Source organism: Ranitomeya variabilis, chromosome 3 (genome assembly GCF_051348905.1).
Source record: "Ranitomeya variabilis isolate aRanVar5 chromosome 3, aRanVar5.hap1, whole genome shotgun sequence".
Lineage (NCBI taxonomy): Eukaryota > Metazoa > Chordata > Amphibia > Anura > Dendrobatidae > Ranitomeya > Ranitomeya variabilis.
Genome location: NC_135234.1, coordinates 247,489,887 through 247,516,164, shown reverse-complemented (window position 1 = coordinate 247,516,164; position 26,278 = coordinate 247,489,887). Strand labels below are relative to the sequence as shown.

Below are 26,278 nucleotides of genomic sequence, written 5' to 3'. Positions count from 1 at the left end.
CATTCAAGTAAAAAGGGCTGACATATTCTAAATGAAGCTTTGCTGAGCACTGCTATAACGGAGGACATTTAACAAAAACTAAGCAGTCAAAACTATCATCAGTAAGATAGTTGTGGAAAAAAAACCTGAAATGACATTACTTTCTAAGAGCAACTAATGAATGATGCAAATCTGCTGTCTACGTATATACACACACAAGTACAGACAGATACAGTATTGGAATACTTTAAGGACATCCAGCACTGTATTTCGTCACAAGAGCTGATTGAATCCATCCTTGCTATCTTGCTATATTTAGTAGTGTTCCTGCTGGTGCCGAGCTGAAACACTGGCCTCTATCATCCTTTGGCAAATTATGTTTAGAGCTTGCAGATCATTTCCAAAATCTATTTCTAACATAATTCAATATGACAGGGAAGGGAATGGTGTAAATCATACAAATCAAATTTTGTCTTTTCTTGTAATCGAATGAAAAAATGCTGCACGTCAAACAAAGTGTGATGAAATAATAACCTTCTGAACAGAGTGCTTATAAGTTACCTTAAAGCACCACTCCTGCTTTTTAGAAACAAAAAATTCAATGCTGGAGTGGTGCTATTAATCTAAGTTCCCTGTGCCTAGTGTTATACTTACAGCTGCCGTCTTTAAGTCTTCCCAGTGCCGCTCCGGTCCCACGCTGCCATTTTGCGAGACTGGAAGTCAGAGGTAATGGACGTAAGCTCTCAATATAAGTCTGTGACAGCCTTGTTCTGATTCACATAGACTTATGTTAAGTTGTGACATAGGCTTGCCCAGCAAACACTGGAGTGATCCGGCAGATCACAAACTGCTGGGGACAGACAGGAGCGGTGCTGGGAACAGCTGAAGATGGCGGTTGGTAAGTATGAGACTGAGTGCAGGGAACTTCGATTAGAAAGAGACATACTGACAGGGAATTTAGATTGTGAGCCCAATCGGGGACAGCGATGATAATGTGTGCAAACTGCAAAGTGCTGCGGAATATGTTAGCGCTATATAAAAATAAAGATCATTATTAAGCAACACTCCAATAAAAGAAAACGGAGTGATGCTTTAAAACAGGGGGTGTTCTAGTAATTTGCGGCTGTTTTTCTCCATCTGCCATAGCAGTGTTCCCCAACTCCAGTCCTCAAGAGCCACCAACAGATGTTTTCAGGATTTCCTGGGCACTGGAGTTGGGGAACACTGTCTTATAGCACAAAAACTATAAAAATTACTATTTACAAATAATAAAAGCTACAAGATGACCAGACAGCACTCCCAATATGTCTACTGTAGTTAAAACCTGCATTATATTCACTATTCCTGTTTGTCCAGGTTTGGATTTCGGAATCAAATGGATTATGACGATTAAGGCTAAGTGCACACGTTGCAGAATTGCCGCGGCAATTCCGCAACTCCTGCCGCGAGTATATCGCATGCGGAATTCCCGCTAAACACTAGCGTTTTGCAAATGGAATTAGCTTTCAGAATGCTAGCGTTTTCCAAGCGATCTGTAGCATCGCTTGGAAAACTGACTGACAGGTTGGTCACACTTGTCGAGCATAGTGTTTGACAAGCGTGACCAACTTTTTACTATTGATGCTGCCTATGCAGCATCAATAGTAAAAAGATCTAATGTTAAAAATAATAATAATAAAAAAAATGGTTTTGGTCACCTTCCGACGGCCCCCCGATCTCCTCAGAGGTGCACGCGGCAGCTTCCGTTCCCAGGGATGCCGTGTGCGAAGGACCTGGTATGACGTCACGGTCAGGTGACCGTGACATCATCCCAGGGCCTTCGCACACAGCATTCCTGGGAACAGAAGCCGCCGCGTGCACAGCTGACAGGCGGGAGGACTCCGGGGGCCATCAGAAGGTGAGTAGATCAAGATTTTTTATTTTAATTATTATTTTTTTTTTTTTTTTACAATTATATGGTGCAAAGTCCGTGGAGGAGAGTCTCCTCTCCTCCACTCTGGGTACAATCCAAACATGATCCGCTTACTTCCCGCATGGTGGGCATAGCCCCATGCTGGAAGTAAGTGGATCAATGCATTCCTATGTGTGCGGAATCCCCGCGATTCCGCAAATTAATGAACATTCTGCGTTTTTTTCCGGAATGCGTTTCCGCTCAGGAAAAAAATGCAGCATGGGCATACAAAATTCAGATTGCATTCTTTTAATAGGATGCTGAATGTGAGCGTTTTTTTTTTGCGGTTTTATCGCCTTTTTATAGCGAAAAAAACACAAAAAATACGGAACGTGTGCACACAGCCTTAAAGTAGTTTATAAATTAGAGAATATAAACTGTACAATACCCAATCTTCTTCCAAATCATTGAGACACAAATAGTTGCAACATGATCCCTCAACATGTTTCACTGTTTAAGACCAAAACTTCAGTGTACTCTGATCAATATTTTACACAAAAAATTAGAGAACCCCAAATAATTAACAAAAACCCATCCATTTGTTTCCAATCTACGGTATGTCTTATATATTTTAAGCGGTGCTGTTGGCCAGTTCTGTGCAGTAAAACCTTTTAGAAGGCAGTTTTATGGTTAATATTTTGTAGCCATCATCATTATCAAACATGAAAGTCAGGACCTGATTAGTATAGTTAAACAGTTAAGACAACGTATAAAGTGTTAGGAAAACCAAGTAACATTAGTAAAAGGAACAAGTAGTGTAAATCCAGCAAGACAGAGCCAAGAACACCAAGTCAGTTTATTTTTTTTTTACTTTTCTTCAAACAAACTACTCTAATGTCTTTGGGTAAGCTCACACGGAGTTTTTGCTGTTTTTTTCTGCAGCAAAACCTGATCTTCTTGGCAGGAAAGCTGCGTCAAAAACGCAAGTTAGGGTGCATTTTTGGTGCATTTTTTGTTGTGTTTTTGGTACGTTTTTTTTCCCTCTTTGTCCATGCTAATGTCCTTGGATTTTCAGCAGCAAAAATGCAGCAAATAATGATACCTGCGTTTTTTCAACACCCATTCAAGTCAATGGGTGAAAAACACTGAAAAAACACAGTAAAAAGGCTAAAAGAAGTGACATGCTCTATGTCCAAGAAACGCAGCAAAGCACAAAATACTGATGACACAAAAAACCAATGTGTGTGCATGAGATTTCTGAAATCTCATAGGCTTTGCTGGTACTGTAAAAAGCAGCTGAAAATCATTCCTGAATATTTTTTGCAGTTTGGCACAGTAAATTATGTTGCTGTAAGAAGGTACTACCATGAAGAATAATGTCATGAAAGGGTATACTTGGTGGTCTGCAACATTGTTTAAAGGGAACCTGTCACCACGTTTTTGGAAGATGGGATAAAAATAGCGTTAAATAGGGGCAGAGGTGGGCATTACATTAGTGTGTTTGTTATGCGTTTATTACCCACCTAAGTTGCCGAAATACCTTTGCAAAGTCTCCGTTTTCGCCTGTCAATCAGGCTGGTCTGGTCAAAAGGGCGTTGTCTTCCCCCAGATTTTGCGTAGTTTTCCGTTGGTGGCGTAGTGGTGTGCGCATGCCCAAGGTCCCGAATCCTCTGCCAGGGGATTTAAAAGAGCGCGCTGTTCGTTTTCATTGGTGATCGGTGGGCGCGGCCATCTTCCTTTGGCCGCGCGTGCGCAGAAGCGGCGCTCTGCTGGCCGCGGCTTCAGGAAAATGGCCGCCGCGATATCCATCTGCGCACGCGCGGCATCCCGCGGCCATTTTCCTGAAGCCGCGGCCAGCAGAGCGCCGCTTCTGCGCACGCGCGGCCAAAGGAAGATGGCCGCGCCCACCGATCACCAATGAAAACGAACAGCGCGCTCTTTTAAATCCCCTGGCAGAGGATTCAGGACCTTGGGCATGCGCACACCACTACGCCACCAACGGAAAACTACGCAAAATCTGGGGGAAGACAAGACTCCCTTTTGACCAGACCAGCCTGATTGACAGGCGAAAACGGAGACTTTGCAAAGGTATTTCGGCAACTTAGGTGGGTAATAAACGCATAACAAACACACTAATGTAATGCCCACCTCTGCTCCTATTTAACGCTATTTTTATCCCATCTTCCAAAAACGTGGTGACAGGTTCCCTTTAAAGGGAATCCGTCAGTAGGATCCTAAGCCATCCTCCTAAGCCATCTATATGGTCATAGGAAGCAGAATAAAATAATAACTTACACAGGTTTTCCCATGAACAAAGTTCATTTTAATCAATAGATCTTTGAATAATAATTTCCACAAATGGTTGTGTTTAAATAAAATGTTCCTGTGCTGAAGAGTGGGATTTCGGCACCACAGCTGCACGTCACAGGGCACTGTGACATACATGGGAGGGGGTGGCATGATAATGAAGACAGGAGGCAGAGATTTCTTCCAGGCTCCGCACGCCCCAGAGCTTGGAAGAAGTCATTACCATATAACATTAGAAATTAATTTCTCAAGATCTACACCGCAGCTATGAGGCATACAGGTAAGACTGGTTTAACCATTCTATCACCTGTATGTCCATAGTTATAGCTTAAAAGCATCCCAGAGGTGATAGATTCCCTTTAACTGTCTATGTAATCCTACCTTTAATGAAGCCCGCTGAAAACTCATATTACAATTGCAAGCTTACCTCCTGTAAGCAGTTTATATGTGTCCCTGCTTAATTGTGAAGTGCTGTGGAACATGTTGGTGCTATATAAATAAAATTATTACACCTGTTCCTGAAAGACAGGAAGTATGACTCAAAAAGACCAGCGTGTAAATTACAAGGTAATCGACTTCGATCTTTGTTTTTTCTTTTTACGTCTTGACAGAATTGAACTTCAGTACCATACTAGAGTACATATCTTAGGGTAGCTAAAAGATACACAAAGTAAATGAAGAGGCATAAGTCAACCATTGATGAATTGGGGAAATGTGAATCCATGAATTTTGGGCATCTGCACAACCAAAGAAATTATTTATTTTTAATTTTAATGACGAAGAGAAGTTTATGGTGCAACAAGCTTCAGAGCACTATTCATCAAGACTGGTGTGCAAAACATGTTTGATGGATCGGAGCCTTAGACATAAATTCCTCATTCAGCAATCAAACGAAAAAGAAATTATTTATCTTATCTACTGACTATACATACTGACAACAGTACAACATTTTGCCAAATAATTATAAAGAAATATATAATATAATAATCATTTTGATACTGCAATATATAAAAACACTATTTTACTTATTTTGTTTTAGACTACTAGATATGCATATTACAGTACTTCATGCCGAATGCTATTACGTTACACAGTAATTTAAGGACATGAGAGATTGCCTTACAAGACTGCCATGAATAGCCTACTAAATAATGTAGCCTTTTAGGAGACATTGACGCATTCAGTAATATTCATGTGTCACTGTGTGCAAAATTTAATCTCAAAATGAAACACTTAACTAGATCTTGCAAAGTATTAATATATAGCAAGTTATTTCATCTGATAGCACTTTTCTATTAGGAACATTTCCGATAGAGCTTTTTTCCAGCTGGTGAGGCGTTCTAGGAGACTTTGGCTTCCATATACCATTTAGGCAAACAGCCATGGTTGTGTACAGTGTATGTCTTATAATAGTGGAGGGAATGTGCACCGTCTTAGTGCTAACACCATTCTAGCTGGATACCAGACCAAACGGTGAGGATTAGATTTATCACTCTACTGCATTCCCACTAATAAATTTAGTCTATTTCATGGAATGGGAAAATAATACTACAGAATAGTGCTGAAGAGACCTATCAGTTACAGACTCTCAGAATCGCTTTTGTTAGGGCTAGGGCTTTGTTGGGAGCGATCAGAGTAAGTAGTCAGCATTATAAACTGAAGTGATCTCTCACCAGGTACGGACCGGGGCTGAAATTCAGCTCTGGTATTTGAAATCACACAGGCCCATGTTGTCCCAGTCCTCATGCACCAGATGGGATATATTATTAACTAGCTATTGAACCCGTTCTACGCCCGGGTGGCGAGCATTTATATTGGTATATGGTCTCCATCCTGGTATGTGCTGCTCCATCCTGCGTCCCCATCCTGTCATGTGCTGCTCCCATCCTGCATCCCCATCCTGTCATGTGCTGCTACATCCTGCGCCCCATCCTGTCATGTGCTGCTCCATCCTGCGTCCCCATCCTGCCATGAGCTGCTCCATCCTGCGTCCCCATCCTGTCATGAGCTGCTCCATCCTGCGCCCCCATCCTGTCATGTGCTGCTCCCATCCTGCGTCCCCATCCTGTCATGTGCTGCTCCATCCTGCGCCCCATCCTGTCATGTGCTGCTCCATCCTGCGCCCCATCCTGTCATGTGCTGCTCCCATCCTGCGTCCCCATCCTGTCATGTGCTGCTCCCATCCTGCGCCCCCATCCTGTCATGTGCTGCTCCCATCCTGCGCCCCATCCTGTCATGTGCTGCTCCATCCTGCGTCCCCATCCTGCCATGAGCTGCTCCATCCTGCGTCCCCATCCTGCCATGAGCTGCTCCATCCTGCGTTCCCATCCTGTCATGTGCTGCTCCATCCTGCGCCCTCATCCTGTCATGTGCTGCTCCCATCCTGTCATGTGCTGCTCCATCCTGCGTCCCCATCCTGCCATGAGCTGCTCCATCCTGCGCCCCCATCCTGTCATGTGCTGCTCCCATCCTGCGTCCCCATCCTGTCATGTGCGGATCCTGTGCACACGCTACCGGAATCGGCGCCTGCAGTGTGTCTTCAAGAAAATGGCGCCGGAAAGCGCGGACTGCGCAGGCGCCGATTCCGGCAGCAGGAGCACCACGAAAATGGCGGCGGAATGGAATCAGGTAGTGTGTGCACAGGATCCCACCCTCATTACGCTGTGGCACTTCATGCCACAGCGATATCTTACTTTTAGGCCCCCTGACTCCGGGTAATGAATTTCTCCCTGCTCCTGCAATCGGCGCATGCGCAGTCCGCGCTTTCCCGCGCCATTTTCTTGAAGACACACTGCAGGAATCGCGCCTGCACAGTCTGCGCTTTCCGACGCCATTTTCTTGAAGACACACTGAGGTTTCCAACAAATTGGCGCCGGAAAGTGCGGACTGCGCATGCGCCAATTGCAGGAGCAGGGAGAAATGGCGACGGAAAGGAATCAGGTGGCGTAAGTAACAAATAGCTGTGGCATGAAGTGCCACAGCTTCATGCCACAGCAATTTGTTACTGGCGCCACCAGATTCCTTTCCCCCGCCATTTTCTTCATCCTCCTGCTGCCGGGATCGGCGCCTGCGCAGTCCGCGCTTTCCGGCGCCATTTTCTTGAAGACACACTGCAGTGTGTGTTCAAGAAAATGGCGCCGGAAAGCGCGGACTGCGCAGGCGCCGATTCCGGCAGCAGGAGGACGAAGAAAATGCCGGCGGAAAGGAATGGCGTAAGTAACAACTTGCTGTGGCATGAAGTGCCACAGCGTAATCAGGGCGCAAATATGTGCACGGTGTCCCCCAGCTCCCGGCAGTCCGCGCCTTCCGGCGCCATTTTTTTTTCCCTGACATTCTGTAATGTAACGCTAGGAGCGTCGCGCCTGCGCAGTCTATAAAGGCTTCGGACAGAGTGACGCTCCCAGCGTTATATTATAGATATTACCCTGGATGGAGGAAAGTAAGAATTTCTACAATACCAATATTTCTAATGATACCCGTGGCCTGCTGGGGTAAGTGACGGAGTCAACGACTTTGTGCTCCATCACAACTCTTAACAGTATGAGTGTCTTGAGAACACCGATTCTGTTAACAACGTAGCAGACAAGGCAGCCCATGACCAGACAGGCCCTTCCGGCATTTGCCGGATGGCCAGTCCGGCCCTGTCTCTCACTATCACTTTTTTAAGGACATATAGATATTTGGAATTGGTGACATCCTCACCCATTGATTTACAAGGATTCCCATCTGTATGAGGCAACTGTCCAACATCATGAAATAGATCACCGAGCCCTGATGAGGAGGTATATTTACTATGCAAATCCATCCCAGAATGAATGTACAACCCTTTCTGAACACTCAGTAATTTAAGAGTTTAAGTACCTAAGTACATTCTTCACCTATGAAGCTTAATTGACAACCTCTCCCCACGGTCTTCCTCCGTGCTAATGAAATCTTGCACGTGCTCAGTAGAAGCTGCAGTCTCTATAGCACTATACTCTGGAACTCTCTACCCCAACTTATCAGACTCTTGTCTACCATGGAAACTTTCAAAAGAAACCTGAAGAACCACCTCTTCCGACAAGCTTACAACCTGCAGTAACCCCTGATCCACCAAACTGCTGCACGACCAGCTCTGCCCTCACCCACTGTATCCTCACCCATTTCTTTTAGATTGTGAGCCCTCGTGGACAGGGTCCTCTCCCCTCATGTACCAGTTGGTGACTCATTTTGTTTCGAGATTATTGTACTTGTTTTTTTTACGTTTACTTCTTTTCATATGTAAAGTGTTATGGAATAAATGGTGCAATAATAATAATAATAATAATAATAATAAGATAGGGCCCATATTCCAGCAGCATTTTCATCGGGTAATAACAGTTTCACATGTGCTCAAAACACCATGTTCACCAAGGATAAGTCTGCATTTGTGCTTATTATACCTACGATATAACAGATTTTTCCCAGACTTCAAGAAGATCATGGTTGTCAAACACAGTGCTGGGGGTGAAAGGTAGGAGATGAAGCTAAATTCTGAAGAGGTGAAAGCTTTCTGAACCATCCATAAAGCAGTATGCCCAGGAAATAAATATTCACATTGACATAACTTGAAAAACTGTAAAGACTTGCATCCCTAGAAGTGTTTTTATTTGTCACGATTAGTGTTGAGCGATACCGTCCGATACTTGAAAGTATCGGTATCGGAAAGTATCGGATCCAATCCGATACCCGATACCAATACAAGTCAATGGGACTCATGTATCGGACGGTATCCTGATGGTTCCCAGGGTCTGAAGGAGAGGAAACTCTCCTTCAGGCCCTGGGAACCATATTAATGTGTAAAAGAAAGAATTAAAATAAAAAATATTGCTATACTCACCTCTCCGAGGGAACCGGCAGCGTTGTTTGCTTAAAATTCGCGCTTTTCTTTCCTTACGTGAAGTCCCGGCTTTGTGATTGGTTGCGTCGCAGTCACATGGGCGACGCAACCAATCACAGCAAGCCGTGACGTAATTTCAGGTCCTTAAGGATTTTAAAATTACGTCCCGGCTTTGTGATTGGTTGCGTCGCAATCACATGGGCGACGCAACCAATCACAGCAAGCCGTGACGTAATTTCAGGCCCTTAAGGACTTTAAAATTACGTCCCGGCTTTGTGATTGGTTGCGTCGCAGTCACATGGGCGACGCAACCAATCACAAGCCGTGACGTCACGGGAGGCTGGACACGCGCGCATTTTAAAATGCGCGCTTGTCCAGCCTCCCGTGACGTCCCGGCTTGTGATTGGTTGCGTCGCGGTCAACCAATCACAAGCCGGGAGGCTGGACACACGCGCATTTTAAAATGCGCGCTTGTCCAGCCTCCCGTGACGTCCCGGCTTGTGATTGGTTGCGTCGCGGTCAACCAATCACAAGCCGGGAGGCTGGACACACGCGCATTTTAAAATGCGCGCTTGTCCAGCCTCCCGTGACGTCCCGGCTTGTGATTGGTTGCGTCGCGGTCAACCAATCACAAGCCGGGAGGCTGGACACGCGCGCATTTTAAAATTTTTAAAATGCGCGCGTGTCCAGCCTCCCGGCTTGTGATTGGTTGACCGCGACGCAACCAATCACAAGCCGGGACGTCACGGGAGGCTGGACAAGCGCGCATTTTAAAATGCGCGCGTGTCCAGCCTCCCGTGACGTCACGGCTTGTGATTGGTTGCGTCGCCCATGTGACTGCGACGCAACCAATCACAAAGCCGGGACGTAATTTTAAAATCCTTAAGGACCTGAAATTACGTCACGGCTTGCTGTGATTGGTTGCGTCGCCCATGTGACTGCGACGCAACCAATCACAAGCCGGGACTTCACGTAAAGGAAAGAAAAGCGCGAATTTTAAACAAAGAACGCTGCCGCTTCCCTCGGTAAGGTGCAGGCTGCGTCGGAGAGGTGAGTATAGCAATATTTTTTATTTTAATTCTCTCTTTTACACATTTTTACATTAATGTTGTTTCGATACCGATACCCGATACCACAAAAGTATCGGATCTCGGTATCGGAATTCCGATACCCGCAAGTATCGGCCGATACCCGATACTTGCGGTATCAGAATGCTCAACACTAGTCACGATACGTGCTAAACTATTCACTGTGACAGTGATACAGTTCCTGCATAAAAGAATGCTACATCAAAGATCAGGGGGCATGGCTTTCTTTTAGTTACTAATTAGTGGTGAGCGAATATACTCGTTACTCGAGCACGCTCGGGGGTCCTCAGAGTATTTTTTAGTGCTCGGAGATTTACATCTGTTAGCCAGCTTAAGTACATGTGGGGGTTGCCTGGTTGCTAGGACTTATGCTGGCTAACAGATGTAAATCATTCAGCTGCAGCAAGAAAAACTAAATCTCCGAGCACTAAAAAATACTCGGAGGACACCCGAGCGTGCTCGAGAAATCTCGAGTAACAAGTATATTCACTCATCACTATTACTAATACAAGCCGACCCTTTAGGCTATGTTCACACGTTCAGGATTTCCATCCTTTTTTTTTCCTGACTGAATCTGCAGGTCTCTGCAGAAAACGCAGGTGCGTTTTTTGGTGCGTTTTTGGTGCGTTTTTGGTGCGTTTTTTGGTGCGTTTTTTAGTGCGGTTTTTTGTGCGTTTTGTATGCAGTTTTCTCTGCAAATTGTCTGTGTTTGACACAAATAAAGCTTTAACTGCAGTGGGGGAAAAAAAAAAAAGAAATGATGTCATTTCCTTGGCCAACCCTTTTCTTCTTCCATCCTCCATTTTGGGACTAAACACCAAAATGAGTGGACGTGTTTTGAATGACAGCGCTCCGCGTTTTGCGCCGCATGCGTCACTGCAGCGCACGCATCCGGGCGCAGAGGACGCAGCAAGTTGCATTTTTGCTGCGTCCAAAATCAATCAAAAAAAGGACGCATGCGGCGCAAAACGCAGCGTTGTGCATGCGTTTTGCTGCGTTTTACTTTGCGTTGTGTGTTGCGGCGCCGACGCTGCGGCGCACAACGCAAATGTGAACATAGCCTAAGTGCCACGTATTTCAGTGCCACGTGCCACGTATTTCAGTGCCACGTGCCACGTATTTAAGTGCCACGTATTTAAGTGCCACGTGCCACGTATCTCAGTGCCACGTGCCACGTATTTAAGTGCCACGTGCCACATATTTAAGTGCCACGTGCCACGTATTTCAGTGCCACGTGCCACGTATTTCAGTGCCACGTATTTCAGTGCCACGTGCCACGTATTTAAGTGCCACGTGCCACGTATTTAAGTGCCACGTGCCACGTATTTAAGTGCCACGTGCCACGTATTTCAGTGCCACGTGCCACGTATTTAAGTGCCACGTGCCACGTATCTCAGTGCCACGTGCCACGTATTTAAGTGCCACGTGCCACGTATTTAAGTGCCACGTGCCACGTATTTCAGTGCCACGTGCCACGTATTTCAGTGCCACGTGCCACGTATTTAAGTGCCACGTGCCACATATTTCAGTGCCACGTGCCACGTATTTCAGTGCCACGTGCCACGTATTTAAGTGCCACGTGCCACGTATCACGTATTTCAGTGCCACGTATTTAAGTGCCACGTGCCACGTATTTAAGTGACACGTATCATGTATTTAAGTGACACGTATCACGTATAAGTGACACGTGTCACGTATTTAAGTGACACGTATCACGTATAAGTGACACGTGTCACGTATTTAAGTGCCACGTATTTAAGTGCCACGTATCCCACGAAGATTTTCCATGGAGAACAGACACATCCAGAGATATGTCTGCTCTCCACGGATGCAGCAACACACTGACAGGAGCCATAGTTCCTGTCGGGGTGTCACTGCGCATGCGCGAGCGAGTTTACCGGCGGTCATTGACCCCGGCACTCTCGCTTAACGGCAGTGCTGCGTGGGAAAGTTCAACGCAGCTGTACTGCTGTTAACCGAGACGCCGGAGTCATTGAACTCCGGAACAGTACGCGACACACTGCTAGGAGCTTCGCTCCTGGCAGTGTATCGCCGGAGAGCAGCCGATCGGCGTGGGACACTCGTTTTATGGATTCTGCGGACAGGGAGTATGGATTTGGTTTATTATTTTGCGATTTTTTCCTGGAGGATCGAGGGCTTCGCCTACAAGTGTGCTGTTGGTGAGTATATACTGTGTTATGTGTTGTATGTACTGTACTGTGTGTCATGTATGTGTATTGTGTGTAGGTGTTTGGTGTAACTTTACCATTGTGCTAAGTCGCCGGACACAGGGACAACTCTCCCATCCTAATACCGGATGGGAGTAGTAGTCCATACGGCGACTTAGCACAATGGTGGCACTAGCGTCGCATGGGGACACGCACACACACACGCATACACACACACATACACATACACACACACAGACACACACACACACAGACACACACACACACACACAGACACACATACCAAATCAATCAAACGGCCGACACGATCCCCATGCGCCGGTATGCCTCCATGTCTCTCCGCCCACGCACTTCCGGCCCCGCACTTCCGCCGGCTTCCCCGCACTTCCGGCTGCAGCGGTTCTGCACAACAAACCGCAGTAAAACCCGCAGATATATTTTTGATCTGCGGGTTTTACTGCGATTTTGACCTCACAATGGAGGTCTATGGGTGCAGAACCGCTGCGGTTCAGGAAGAAGAATTGACATGCTCCTTCTTTTTTCCGGGAGCTATTCAGCACGGCTTTTTTTTTAAATTTCCGGACCATGTGCACAGTGTGTCCTGTTTTCCATAGGGTACAGTGTACTGTACCCTGCATGGAAAACAGCTGCGGAACCGCAGCGGCAAAACCGCCGCGGTTCCGCGGTAAAAAACGCACTGTGTGAACATGGCCTTACAATGCCTCCTTGCTGCAGGTGCAGACTACTTTTTATGCAAGCCAGTCCACCAATATGAATGGGAGCCTTTATTGCTTTTGAAGTTATGTCAATGTGAATACTTTCTTTTCCATGAGTCCCCCTTTAACCTGATTTACATAATTGCATACAAAACATGAACAAACAATTTTTAAGATATGGAAAGAGTCTAGAACAAATCCAACTACAACTAATCCAACAATCAGCTGTCTTTAACGAACTTGACACTTTGTGAACTTAGATTTTTTTCTAATTATTTTATGTATTCATGCAATGTGAAATAGAAAATGCTTTATTTTCAATTAGATATTAATCGCAATATACACAAAACTATTGTATACAAGACATGAAAAACAAACAATAGCTTCCTTTACTGCAATAAATTATGTTTCCTTCTTTGACTATCTAAAAGATGGAAGTTGTCATTTCTATTTGCACTTGTGTGTGAAACTAAACTCTTATAAAATCAATATCTTTATCAATATGTCTCGAATAGTTAAATTATGGGAGTTGTATATCCAACATAGTGAGTATCATTCTGAAAGAGTCTGTGTGACCACCAAAACTGTCCACTAGGTGGTGGTGTAATGCTACAAACTAGATCAAGACCGCTGAAATGGTCCAGATTCCCCCTACTGGTACTTGCTAAGCTTTTCAATGAGTACCCTGAGTGCTTTCTGGAAAAAAAAAAAAATCTTCAGTAATTATTTTGAAACTAAACACAAGTGGTCAAGTGAGCAAGCAAAATAAACAGACTAGTTTCTATATAATTACTCCCATCAGGTTCCTTGTTAGGCTGGTTTCACACTTGCGTTTTGATCTGCAGCGTTTTTTAAAAAAACGCGGCGTTTTGCCGCGTTTACATGCGTTTTTTCCTGCGTTTGCGTTTTTTAAACGCATGCTGAGAAGTGTGTGACAGCTGCCAATCATCAAAATCAACTAGAAAACCCACTATAAACAGAAATAGCTAGGGTTAGGATCCCTAGTAACCCTAGGGATCCTAACCCTAACGCTAACCCTAGGGATCCTAACCCTAACCCTAGGGATCCTAACCCTAACGGTTAGGATCCTAACCCTAAGGGTTAGGATCCCTAGGGTTAAGGTTAGGATCCCTAGGGTTACTAGGGATCCTAACCTAAGGGTACCGTCACACATTGAAATTTCCATCGCTACGACGTTACGATTCGTGACGTTCTAGCGATATCGTTACGATATCGCAGTGTCTGACACGCAGCAGCGATCAGGGATCCTGCTGAGAATCGTACGTCGTAGCAGATCGTATGGAACTTTCTTTCGTCGCTTGATCACCCGCTGACATCGCTGGATCGTTGTGTGTGACAGCGATCCAGCGATGTCTTCGCTTGTAACCAGGGTAAACATCGGGTAACTAAGCGCAGGGCCGCGCTTAGTAACCCGATGTTTACCCTGGTTACAAGCGTAAACGTAAAAAAACAAACCGTACATGCTCACCCGTCGGTGTCCTTCAGGTCCCTTGCCGTCTGCTTCCTGCTCTGAGTGCCGGCCGGAAAGTGAGAGCAGATCACAGCGGTGCTGCGATCTGCTCTCACTGTACGGCTGCACTCAGAGCAGGAAGCAGACGGCAAGGGACCTGAAGGACACCGACGGGTGAGTATGTACTGTTTGTTTTTTTACGTTTACGCTGGTAACCAGGGTAAACATCGGGTTACTAAGCGCGGCCCTGCGCTTAGTTACCCGATGTTTACCCTGGTTACCCGGGGACTTCGGCATCGCTCCAGCGCCGTGATTGCAACGTGTGACCGCAGTCTACGACGCTGGAGCGATATTCATACGATCGCTGCGACGTCACGGATCGTGCCGTCGCAGCGATGAAAATTTCAATGTGTGACGGTACCCTTAGGGTTAGGGTTAGGATCCCTAGTAACCCTAGGGTTAGGGTTTTCTTGTTTTTTCTTGTGTTTAGGGTTAGGGTTAGGGTTTTCTTGTGTTTAGGGTTAGGGTTTTCTTGTTTTTTCTTGTGTTTTCTTGTGTTTTTCTATAAAAACGCATGCGTTTTTAACGCAAGCAAACGCATGTGCTTAAAAACGCATGCGTTTACATAGACAGCAATGCATTTTTTTGCCGCGAATAAACGCATGCGGTTTTTTGCGGCAAAAAAACGCCGGTAGAAATTACCACAGGTTGCATTTCTGCAACTAAACGCACGCGTCAAAAAACGCATGCGTTGCCGAAAACGCGTCAAAACGCATGCTAAAAAACGCATGCGTTTTTAATGTTAAGTATAGGGGGAAAAACGCATGCGTTTTTTAGCGATAAAACGCAGCAGATCAAAATGCAAGTGTGAAACCAGCCTTAGAATAACATTTCAACAGCAGCTTCCTCTTTACACCCCAGGAAATAGATGAAGCCCAAGTAACCCACAAAACCCAGACTGGTCATCTTTAGAGATGAGCTAATTTGATTGGGTCCCTGCTTATTCAGCAAGCTCTAGCGCTTTCCACATAAGCTACAGTGGGAACCTGGATACATGGAGGGTCCGGCTGATCAGCTGCATGTGTCACAGTCACAACACATGCATGGAGAGCCCAACACACAGGCCATCCATGCATGTGCTGTGACACGGCCGCGACACATGCAGCTGCGGAGTCGAACAGCTGATCAGCCGGACCCTCCATGTATCCAGGTTCCCACTCTGTAGCTTATGTGGAAAGCGCTAGAGCTTGCCGAAAAAAGAGGGACCTGATCAAATTAGCTCATCTCTAGTCATTTTCAGGAGAAGCCAAGTCTTCTTCACTATATTTTCAATAAAAACCATCATTGAAAGAGTAAAAGCAGCCATATTTGCAATACCATGTGCAGACACAAATACACAAACAGGATGCAGCGGGTCCCCCAAGATAAAGGCAGGGCAGCGCAAGGCAAAATACTGAAAGCAACCACTTACTAACCCAAACATGGGGGGCGCCTAGTATTCTAACTGCACACAGGTCTCCATAGGGTGTAATTCACACCATTATATGAGATGCAACAACAGCCTATTATATTAGGTGGGCTGCCAATACCATATGTACACCCAGAGGCCAGGCCAAACAAATATAGTTCTTACCGATAACGGTATTTCTCTGAGCCCATGACGGCACCACGGAGGGGATCCGCCCACCAAGGACAGGAAACCTACAGATAAAAAGGCGGTACCACTCTCCCGCGTCAGTTGTTTACTAGAGAACGATGGGAGACTATGGAATAGCGTATTAGTTTTAACATTACTTAACTTAATTGAGATACCGCGTGACTTAATCATATAAATAGCATATGGCACTATGTTAGTGTGCACACCCACAAGTGAAGGGAGGGAATGTACGGGTGCCGTCATGGGCTCAGAGAAATACCGTTATCGGTAAGAACTATATTTTTCTCTGACGCCCATGACGGCACCATGGAGAGATTTGCAGAGAACGTACATTCAGGGAGGGACCACCGCTTCCAGAACCCTTTTACCGAAGGGGAGGTCTGAAGAGGAGATAAGGTCCAATCTATAGTGCCTATAGAATGTAGATGGTGAGGACCAGGTAGCAGCTCTACATATCTGGTCAATTGAAGCTCCGGCCTTCTCCACCCAAGAAGTTGCTACTGCTCTTGTTGAGTGAGCCTTGACATCTCCCGGGACGGACATTCCACTTGATGAATGTGATAGGCTGATGGCATCCGTGATCCATCTCGCCAAAGTGGCTTTGGAGGCTTTTTTCCCCTTCTGGGGACCCTGAAAACACACAAAAAGAGAAGCATCCTCCCTACTCTCTCTGGTGGATTCTATGTAATGCATGAGGCATCTCCGGACATCTAGTGTGTGTAAGGATTCTTCCTCCTTGTTTTTAGGGTTGGGACAGAAGGAGGGGAGAGATCTCTTGAGTTCTATGAAACCGGGATGCTACCTTCGGGAGGTATGCTGGGTCTATTTTGAGAACAATCCTATCCTCCAAGAACTGTGTGTAAGGAGGGTTAGCAGATAGAGCCTGTATGTCGCTAACTCTACGTGCAGACGTGAGGGCGATGAGCAGGGATGTTTTGAGGGATAGGAATTTCAATGGAATATCTCCTAAGGGCTCGAAGGGAGGTTTAGTCAGCGCTTTAAGGACCAAATTTAAATCCCATTGAGGGGTTACTTTTACTGGAAGTGGTCTCGATCTACCTGCTGCCCTGATGAACCTGGAAACCCAACGATTCATAAAGTGATGTTTTAAGGGACAGATTTCCAGAGAAGCCTCTGACAGGGGTTCAAAAGGCGGTGTTGATAGGGATGTAAGATCCAAGTTTAAATCCCAAGGAGGAGTAAACAGAGAGGGGATGGGTCTAGACCTGGCCAACGTCTTGATGAACCTGGATATCCCCTGATTCCCAGCCGGGTCGTAATTGTACAGGGCTCTTAAAGCCAAGACTTGAACTTTTAAAGTATTTGTGGCTAGCCCTTGCTCCAACCCCTTGTGCAGAAACTCTAAGGCAGCTGTTATTGGAAACTCCCTCTTCTAACTTGGAACCTGAAAAGAAGTTCCTCCAGGTTCCCCCCCATGCAGTTTGGTGGTTCCTATATGGTCTTCTCCACTCTTGGAAACATTCACAATCAATATTATGGTTAATATTCTGAGGAGTTGCACCAGTGAAGTCTGGGTGACCAGACTTTTGACCATTGCCACATATTAGGGCTCAGAGTACCAGCCCCCGACCACCTGCACCATATTTCCACGAGGAGGGGACTTGGAGAAGCGACATGTGCCTATTCAGACTGGATTACCCAGTCATGCACCGCGGCGTCTGTTTGCGTCATAGGGGCGCGCGCTCACCCTGTGCGTGCGCACTAGCCTCCGGTCCTGGACTGCGGGAAGATCAAACAAATAACAGTTAGTACATGGATAATGGCAGAGCATTAGGATGTACACCATTACTCATCCAGGAGATCACGTCTATTCTGAATCCTTAGATGTCTAAACCCCAAGCAAGGGTTGGATATTATTGAAACTAAGGAATACACAATCCGGCAGGTAATATTTCCTGACATTACCAGAGTTGGCCTTCTCATTAGAAGCGCTGAAAGGGAAACATGGAGCATCACTCCTATTATACTGATATTACACACATATACATATCCTAAAAGGCAAGCTTGTCAGTGTTATTTATACACCCAGACAGCCATGGAGGGAGTAGCCCTACTCTATGGCTAGAGAAAAGCAGGTTTCTTCCCACCAGAGAGGTGCTGATTCGCCACAAGGCACCAAAGGCAGACATGCCGTCCCTGGTAACCATAATACAATAGACTTATGGGATGAAAATCTGTCTACTGGATGTTAATCAAGGAAACTAGCCTGATTGTCGTATGTGGAATTGGGAAGGATTCTTTCCTTTCACCTCTTGGTATTTTCTGCTCCCCGGACAGTACTATGTCCTTTTATAGGTTGAGAAACCTGTTCCAAAACGGAAGAACTGCAAATTTACTAAGCCAATTCAAGCATAGCTGTTTGATTGGGTAAGCCCTGCTGTAAAGAATGAAGCAACAGAAGTTGGAACTGGGTGCAAAACCACTAGGACTCTATAAGCCAGAGTTGGGGCCCAAGACAAAAATGTGAAGTGGTAGGCCAACGATACGATGTGCAGCCACGCAACACGGCATAAGTCAGAAGGTCTAACCAAGAGGCAAAAAAGGCACCAAGCCCGAAGTACTATGAAGCACAGAGGCACTATGACACTAATGATATCCCCTGAGGCACAGGGGCACTGAAGCAATATGATGCAATAAGATGCCCGTAAGCACACATTTTGATGCAGAGGCGCTATGTAGCCCTGATGAAATATGAAGCAAAAAAGCCCAATGAAGCACATGATGCAACACAATGCATAAAGGCAACATGAAGCACCACGATGCAACATGATGCAACACGATGCACAGAGGCACCGCGAAGCACCATGATGCAACCCAACGCACAGAGGCACCACGACGCCATATGATGCAGAGGTACCATGATGCAACATAAAACACTATAATACAACATGATGCAGAGGAACCATGATGCAATATGATACACAGAGGCACTCAATATAATGCATAGAGGCACTATGATGCAGCATGATGCACAGAGGCACTCAATATGATGCATAAAGGCACAATGATGCAATATGAAGCACCGAGGCACTCAGTATGAAGCTTAGATGCACCATGATGCAACAAGATGCACAGAGGCACTCTGTAATGATGCATAGAGGCACAATGATGCAATATGAAGCACCGAGGCACTCAGTATGATGCATAGATGCACTACGATGTAATACGTTGCACTTAATATAATGCATAAAAGTATTATGATGCAATATGATGTACAGCGGACGCAATATAATGCAGAGGCACTATGATGCAATATGATACATAGAGGCATGCAATATAATGCATAGAAGCACTATGATGCCATATGATACACAGAGACACGTAATATAATGCATAGAAGCACTATGATGCAATATGATACACAGACCCACAATATAATGCAGAGGCACTATGATGCAATATGATGCAGAGGCACGGAGTATGATGCATAGAGGCACTATGATGCAATATGACACACAGAGGCACTCAGTATGATGCATAGAAGCACTGTGATGCAATATGACACACAGGGGCACTCAGTATGATGCATAGAGGCACTATGATGCAATATGACACACAGGGGCACTTAGTATGATGCATAGAGGCACCGTGATGCAATATGACACCCAGAGGCACTCAGTATGATGCGTAGAGGCACTATGATGCAATATGACACACAGAGGCACTCAATACGATGCATAGAGGCACCATGATGTAACATGTTGCACTCAATATAATGCATAGAAGTATTATGATGCAATATGATGTACAGCTGCACACAATATAATGTATAGAGGCACTATGATGCAATATGATACACAGACATGCAATATAATGCATAGAGGCACTATGATGCACAGAGGCACTCAATATAATGCATAGAAGCACTATGATGCAATATGATACACAGAGGCACGCAGTATAATGCATAGAGCTACAGTCATGCTTGAAGATGCCAAACAGGCCCACAGTTACAAGCAAAAGAGCAATTTCTCAGAGATACGGATAAACCTCCACTCTGAATAGTACATTTCATTTGTCAGACTGACCCCATCCGAAGGAGCTAACTAATGAGCCGCAGCTGAAGGGCAGTCTTCATGGAGACAAAGTGCTCCATTAACACCATGTGTCCTCCCAAGGCCTAGAGTAGTTAAGTTGCAAAGAAAAGTGAGACACCTGTTTATCGAACCAAAAAAAAAAATTGAAAAACATGCTTCCAAAAAGTCACTCTGAAGTCCAATCATAAGGCTCTGCGCAGACAAGACATGCAACTAACTTAAGTCAAATCATGAGATGTAGCCTGGACATGTGGCCTTATTATAGCCTAGAGGTCCAAGGCCTAGCTGTGTATATGTGAAAACATACCTTGCACATGAGGCTCTAGCACAGCTTTGGCACAAAGGCATGAGACTATCAACAGAACATTCCACCCATGCACTTACCTGTGCTGGCTCCATACCTGCTAAAAAAACAGGCGGAGCTGGTAACGCCGAGAGCCCATCATGAAGGGAAGCGGCGTCCCATCAGGAATGCTGCATTGCTGTCAATGATTTTCTCTCCTGCTCCATGAGATCCAGGAAACCAGCCTGTTGCCTGTCTCGTTCCGCACTTTCTACCGTGGAATGCAAGGCGACCTTATGCTTATGCCCCGGCGCCCTGCTCTGACGTCAGCTGAAGTGCGACAACCTTCTCCACCATGCGTCTTCTTTGCCGCCTCTCCCCACACACCCTAAAGGCCCGCTGCCCCAGCAGTGGCGCCTCAGGATACCACGCCACCTGGATCAGTCTGGCCTGGCAACAGAAGTAGCAGTGGCTTGCCAGCCGACGCTGGAGCAGAGTGCCTCCGCTGCAGGAGGAAGCGGCTCCACCCAGGAGCCTCGTCCACTCACTGGTCTCTGTGGCTGAGGGACCCCCTAGGAGGGTTTCAGCCCCCGGGCTCAGCTCTGGAGAAGATTCTGGGAGAGGCAGCATGCGGCTTTTTTTTTTTCCATGCTGCACCCGGAGGCCCCTGCTTTTGCAGCTTGCAGGCTGACGCTCCAGGAGGGAGAGCACCACTCTCCCCGCAACCACAGAGGGACCCCCTGGATGTTTATCGCTGCTGCAGCATCTTACCCGAGGAGGTGGCCGCGAACTCCATGCCACCTCCCCCGCACACCCTAGAGGCCCACTAGCCCCAGCGGTGGCGCTTTGGGTCACCACACCAGCCGAGGCAGAGGGACCCCAGCTGCCTGAGTCGGACTGATTGGCCACGGAATCCAACGACGTCTTCCTGTTGGTAAGCTGTAGGTCTCCCATCAAGGACAGGAAACCAACTGATGCGGGAGAGTGGTACCGCCTTTTTATCTGTAGGTTTCCTGTTCTTGGTGGGCGGATCCCCTCCGTGGTGACATCATGGGCGTCAGAGAAAGATGTATATACTACATGAGGGATTGGTCAACATTTTGGCAAAATACACAAGCTCTGCAACCCACGGCAAGGGACCTCATTATTTTGTGAGTTTCTACACTAAATTCAAACAATTCTCTGAAAAAAGGACTAAAAATTAATAAAAACATCTCAGAGAGAAAAAGCAGCCATACTTGCAATACCATGTCCAGACACAAATGGTCTAGCAGGATGCAGCAGACCCTCATGATAAAGGCAGGGGCAGCACAGGTGAAAAATACCGATGTTATGGTGTGAATGACGCCCTATGCAAGCCTGTGTGCAATTAGAATACTAGGCAGCCGCCCCAAGGATGTTTGGTGGGTTAGTAAATGGTTGTTTTTAGCATTTTGCACTTGCCCTGCCCCCTCATGGGTGACCTGCTGCATCCTGTTTGTGCATTTGTGTCTGGATAGTGAATTGTTTTTAATTTAGTGTTGCCACTAACAAGATAGTGAGGACCCATGGCGTGGGTTTGTAACTTGCGAATTTTGGCCAATATCGACCAGTACCTCATGTATTATATACATCTTTTTGGCACATTTTTATACGGGTCCCTCTAGTGGTGGCTGGGTAAAGTGGGTTGTCTGGCCCGTGGGTGCACATATGGTATTGGCAGCCCACCTGATGTAATAGGAGGGGCATTGCTAATAGGCTGTAATGGTGTGAATGACACCCTATGCAAGCTTGTGGGCAATTACAATACAAGGAAGCCACCCCGAAACGCGTGAAGTTTTATTCTCATGTGGGACTAGCTACTATCCCTTTCTGTCTCGATCTCTAACAATGTTTTTAAGAGGATTTGAAGAAAAAGGGTTTTTTATAATCAAGAAGATGTGCTGGATTATCATGGATTAATTTTGCATGCAAATTTGTACGCTATTCCATGCACCTTTGTGGATAACTGCACTTTCTGTGGACAATTCAATGGTGAGCTGATGAACTTTTCCTTATATTTTAGGAAGCCACCCCACTATATTTTCAGTTCAAGTACTGTCCAGGAAAAACTGGCCAGCACTTGGAACAATAGGGTACATCATATGCCGGCTCCCTGACTTTGATGAGGGCTTAAACCCCAAGCCCACATCTTTCCTGACACTCAGCAGTTGATTTAATCAGCCATCATATCTCTCTAACAGCTTTGGGTGGAGGATGCTCCGCTCACTTCTGTTACCCTGCTAAATCCAGCTGTCCATCTCAGACAATGGCAATTAGCATACAGCGAAAAGGGGGCGTGCCATTCCACGATCCCGTTGGAGAGTCCGTGATGTGATCTTTGGGCGCCGATGGGTTGTCATGACAACAGGGGGTATGCTGATGACTCCTATGCCTGTCATTATGATACTCCTGTCAAAAACAGCGTTTAGCTGGCGTTCATAGGAGATCAAAATTTTCTCTATGCATGGCAGTGCTGATGCCCTGCTGCGAACAGCTCAAGCAATTTTTTTAATCCCCTAACGACCTTGGCTGTATAGGCACATCCAAAGTCATCTCCCTGCATTTGATGGGGGCTCCAGCGCTGAGAATGCACCTTTCCCTGCACACAATAGCTGATCTGATCAGTTATTGTGTGCCTCTAATAGCTGTGGGTGGATTCGAGATCCAACCACTGCTGTTAAATCTCTGACAGTGGCATTTAACAAGTGTAGACATGAAGCAAGTCACAACACACGGCCATCAGCCCCCCTGTTACCTGATGAGGCACCGATGGGTTGTCATGGCAGCCGGGGATATGCAGAAGACCCAAGTTCCTGTCATTTTAAATCTCCTATGAACACCGATACGTGCCTGGCGTTCATTGGAGATCATGATTTACACATGTGGTCAAAATTGTTGGTACCCCTCGTTTAATGACAGAAAAACCCACAATGGTCAAAGAAATTAACTTGAATCTGACAAAAGTAATAATAAATAAAAGATCTATGAAAATGAACAAATGAAAGTCAGACAATGCTTTTCAAACAACACAGTCAGTATCTGTAGCCCTATATACAGGCCAACTCACAGGTTCCAAGATTGTAGACACCTGTGATGCTAGTTAGTGGACACACCTTGATTTAACATGTCCCTTTTGTCACATTATTTTCAGGGGTACCATCGTTTCTGTCCAGGCCTACTTGGAATTTTCTCCTCGCTTTCCAGTGCACCACATGATAAAATGAATGGGGCCACTCTAAAGCCCCGCAAAAATAGAAGCTCTCATATGGCTGCATTGACGGAAAAATACAAAAATAGGCTCTTGGAAGAAGGAAGAAAACAAACAAACAAAAAAAACAACAACTGGAAAATGGATGGGGTGAACAAATTGAGTGACAGTGCTAAACAACCACCAATCAGCTAATTTTGCTGCTACAGTAGACTGTTCACACAGGAAGACTCCATTTTTTCGATGTGCACTGAACGATCACTAATAGATTGTTGTGTGTGCATAGGTAGCATTGTTCTCGGCAGCACAGGTCCTGTTTACAAAGGACGGTGCACTGAAAAAAACAATCATCTTTTGTGTAGCACAAAAGATCATTTCACAAGCTGAACAAGCGGTGTTGTCCGGTAACTGGCAGCCAGTTTAAATTGCAAGATTATTGCGAACCAATGCTCCTAAAAATGCTTGTGCTCGATAATCTGACAGTCTAACTGCAATCAATTAAATCGAGTTGCAAAATGCTAAAGGAACCCACTTTGCTAGTGGCAATATTCGTGGGGAGTTTGTCTACCCTGCTCTGTTTTTGCCTTCTCTTTAGTTTTTATTCACCCCACATCTAACTTTCACAATCATTTCTTCTTTGTGACTCAGGTTTCCATATTTTTCGGACTATAAGACGCACCCCAAATTTGGGGTGAAAATTGCAGAAAAAAAGATTTTTTTATAACATGGGGTCTGTCTTATTGTCCGAATTTACAGTATCTCACCTGAGGGCTGGCGGTGGCAGAGCAGGGTCACAGGAGGCATGGTGTCGGCAGAGGTGGGGTGATGCGGTATGGCGTGCACCTGAGCAGGGTCCCTTCCTGCTTAGGTGGGCGACGCCACGGCCTGGTGTCCATGGGAGGGTTGCAGCAGTGGTGTGGCGACGGCAGAGGTGCGGGGATAATGAGCGGTATGGCGTGAGCAGGGTCCCTTCCACAGGTGAGGTGATGCAGCGGAGCCGGGTTAATACAGGCTTACCGGCAGAGATGCGGTGGTGGCAGAGGTGCGGGGATGAGGAGGCGCAGTGAGCGGTATGGCGTGAGCGGGGTCCCTTTCACAGGTGAGGTGATGCAGCAGCCCGGTAAGCAGCAGAGCCGGGTGAATCATGTTGTTATCGGTGGTGGCGGCCATCTTCCTGAGGCCGCGCGTGCGCAGATGGAGTGCTCTGCTTCCCGGGGCTTCAGGAAAATGGCTGCGGGAGGCCGCGCGTGCGCAGATGGAGATCGCGGCGGCCATTTTCCTGAAGCCAAGATCTAAATCTGCTTACCGGGCTGCTGCATCACCTCACCTGTGAAAGGGACCCCGCTCACGCCATACCGCTCACTTTGCCTCCTCATCCCCGCACCTCTGCCGCCGCCACCACACCACTGCGGGTAAGCCTGCATTATGACTATTAGACGCACCCGCTATTTTCCCCCCTTTTGTGGGGGGGGGGAAAAGTGCGTCTTGTAGTCCGAAAAATACGGTATATACTGGCAGAATTTTCTTGAGAGTATATATACTGTACTCTATTGTATCTACTGCCCACTATTAACCCCTTCACGACATGCGCCGTACTATTACTGCGCATGTCGTGTCTCCCCCTTTGATGTGGGCTCCGGCGGTGAGCCCACATCAAAGTCGCGACATGTCAGCTGTTTTGTACAGCTGACAAGTGCGCGCAATAGCGGCGGGTGAAATCGCGATTCACCCGCCGCTATTAACCTGTTAAATGCCATTGTCAAATGCAGACAGCGGCATTTAACCGGCGCTTCCAGCCGGGCGCCCGGAAATGACCTCATCGCCGACCCCCGTCACATGATCGGGGGTCGGCGATGCATCAGGATGGTAACCATAGAGGTCCTTGAGACCTCTATGGTTACTAATGCCGGCCTGCTGTGAGCGCCCCCCTGTGGTCGGCGCTCACAGCACACCTGCATTTCTGCTACATAGCAGCGAACATCAGATCGCTGCTATGTAGCAGAGCCGATCGAGTGGTGCCAGCTTCTAGCCTCCCATGGAGGCTATTGAAGCATGGCAAAAGTAAAAATAAAAATGTTTTTAAAAATATGAAAAAAATAAAAAAAATATGAAAGTTTAAATCACCCCCCTTTCGCCCCATCCAAAATAACATAATAAAAAAAAAAAAAAAAATCAAATCTACACATATTTGGTATCGCCGCGTTCAGAATCGCCCGATCTATCAATAAAAAAAAGCATTAACCTGATCGCTAAACAGTGTAGCGAGAAAAAAATTTGAAAAGCCAGAATTACGGTTTTTTTGGTCGCCGCGACATTGCATTAAAATGCAATAACGGGCGATCAAAAGAACGTATCTGCATAAATGTGGTATCATTAAAAACGTCAGCTCAGCACACAAAAAATAAGCCCTCACTCGACCCCAGATCACGAAAAATGGAGACGCTACGGGTATCAGAAAATGGCGCTTTTTTTTTTTTTTTTTAAGCAAAGTTTGGAATTTTTTTTTACCACTTAGATAAAAAATAACCTAGACATGTTTGGTGTCTATGAAC

The 26,278-nt window shown here is 46.1% G+C and overlaps 1 protein-coding gene across 2 annotated transcripts in view; it reads right to left on the bottom strand.

Annotated features, from left to right (window-relative positions):
* NECTIN3 (nectin cell adhesion molecule 3) overlaps positions 1 to 26,278 on the bottom strand; it is a 230,479-nt gene that overhangs the window by 117,952 nt on the left and 86,249 nt on the right. The gene's annotated exons all lie outside the window — the stretch shown is intronic.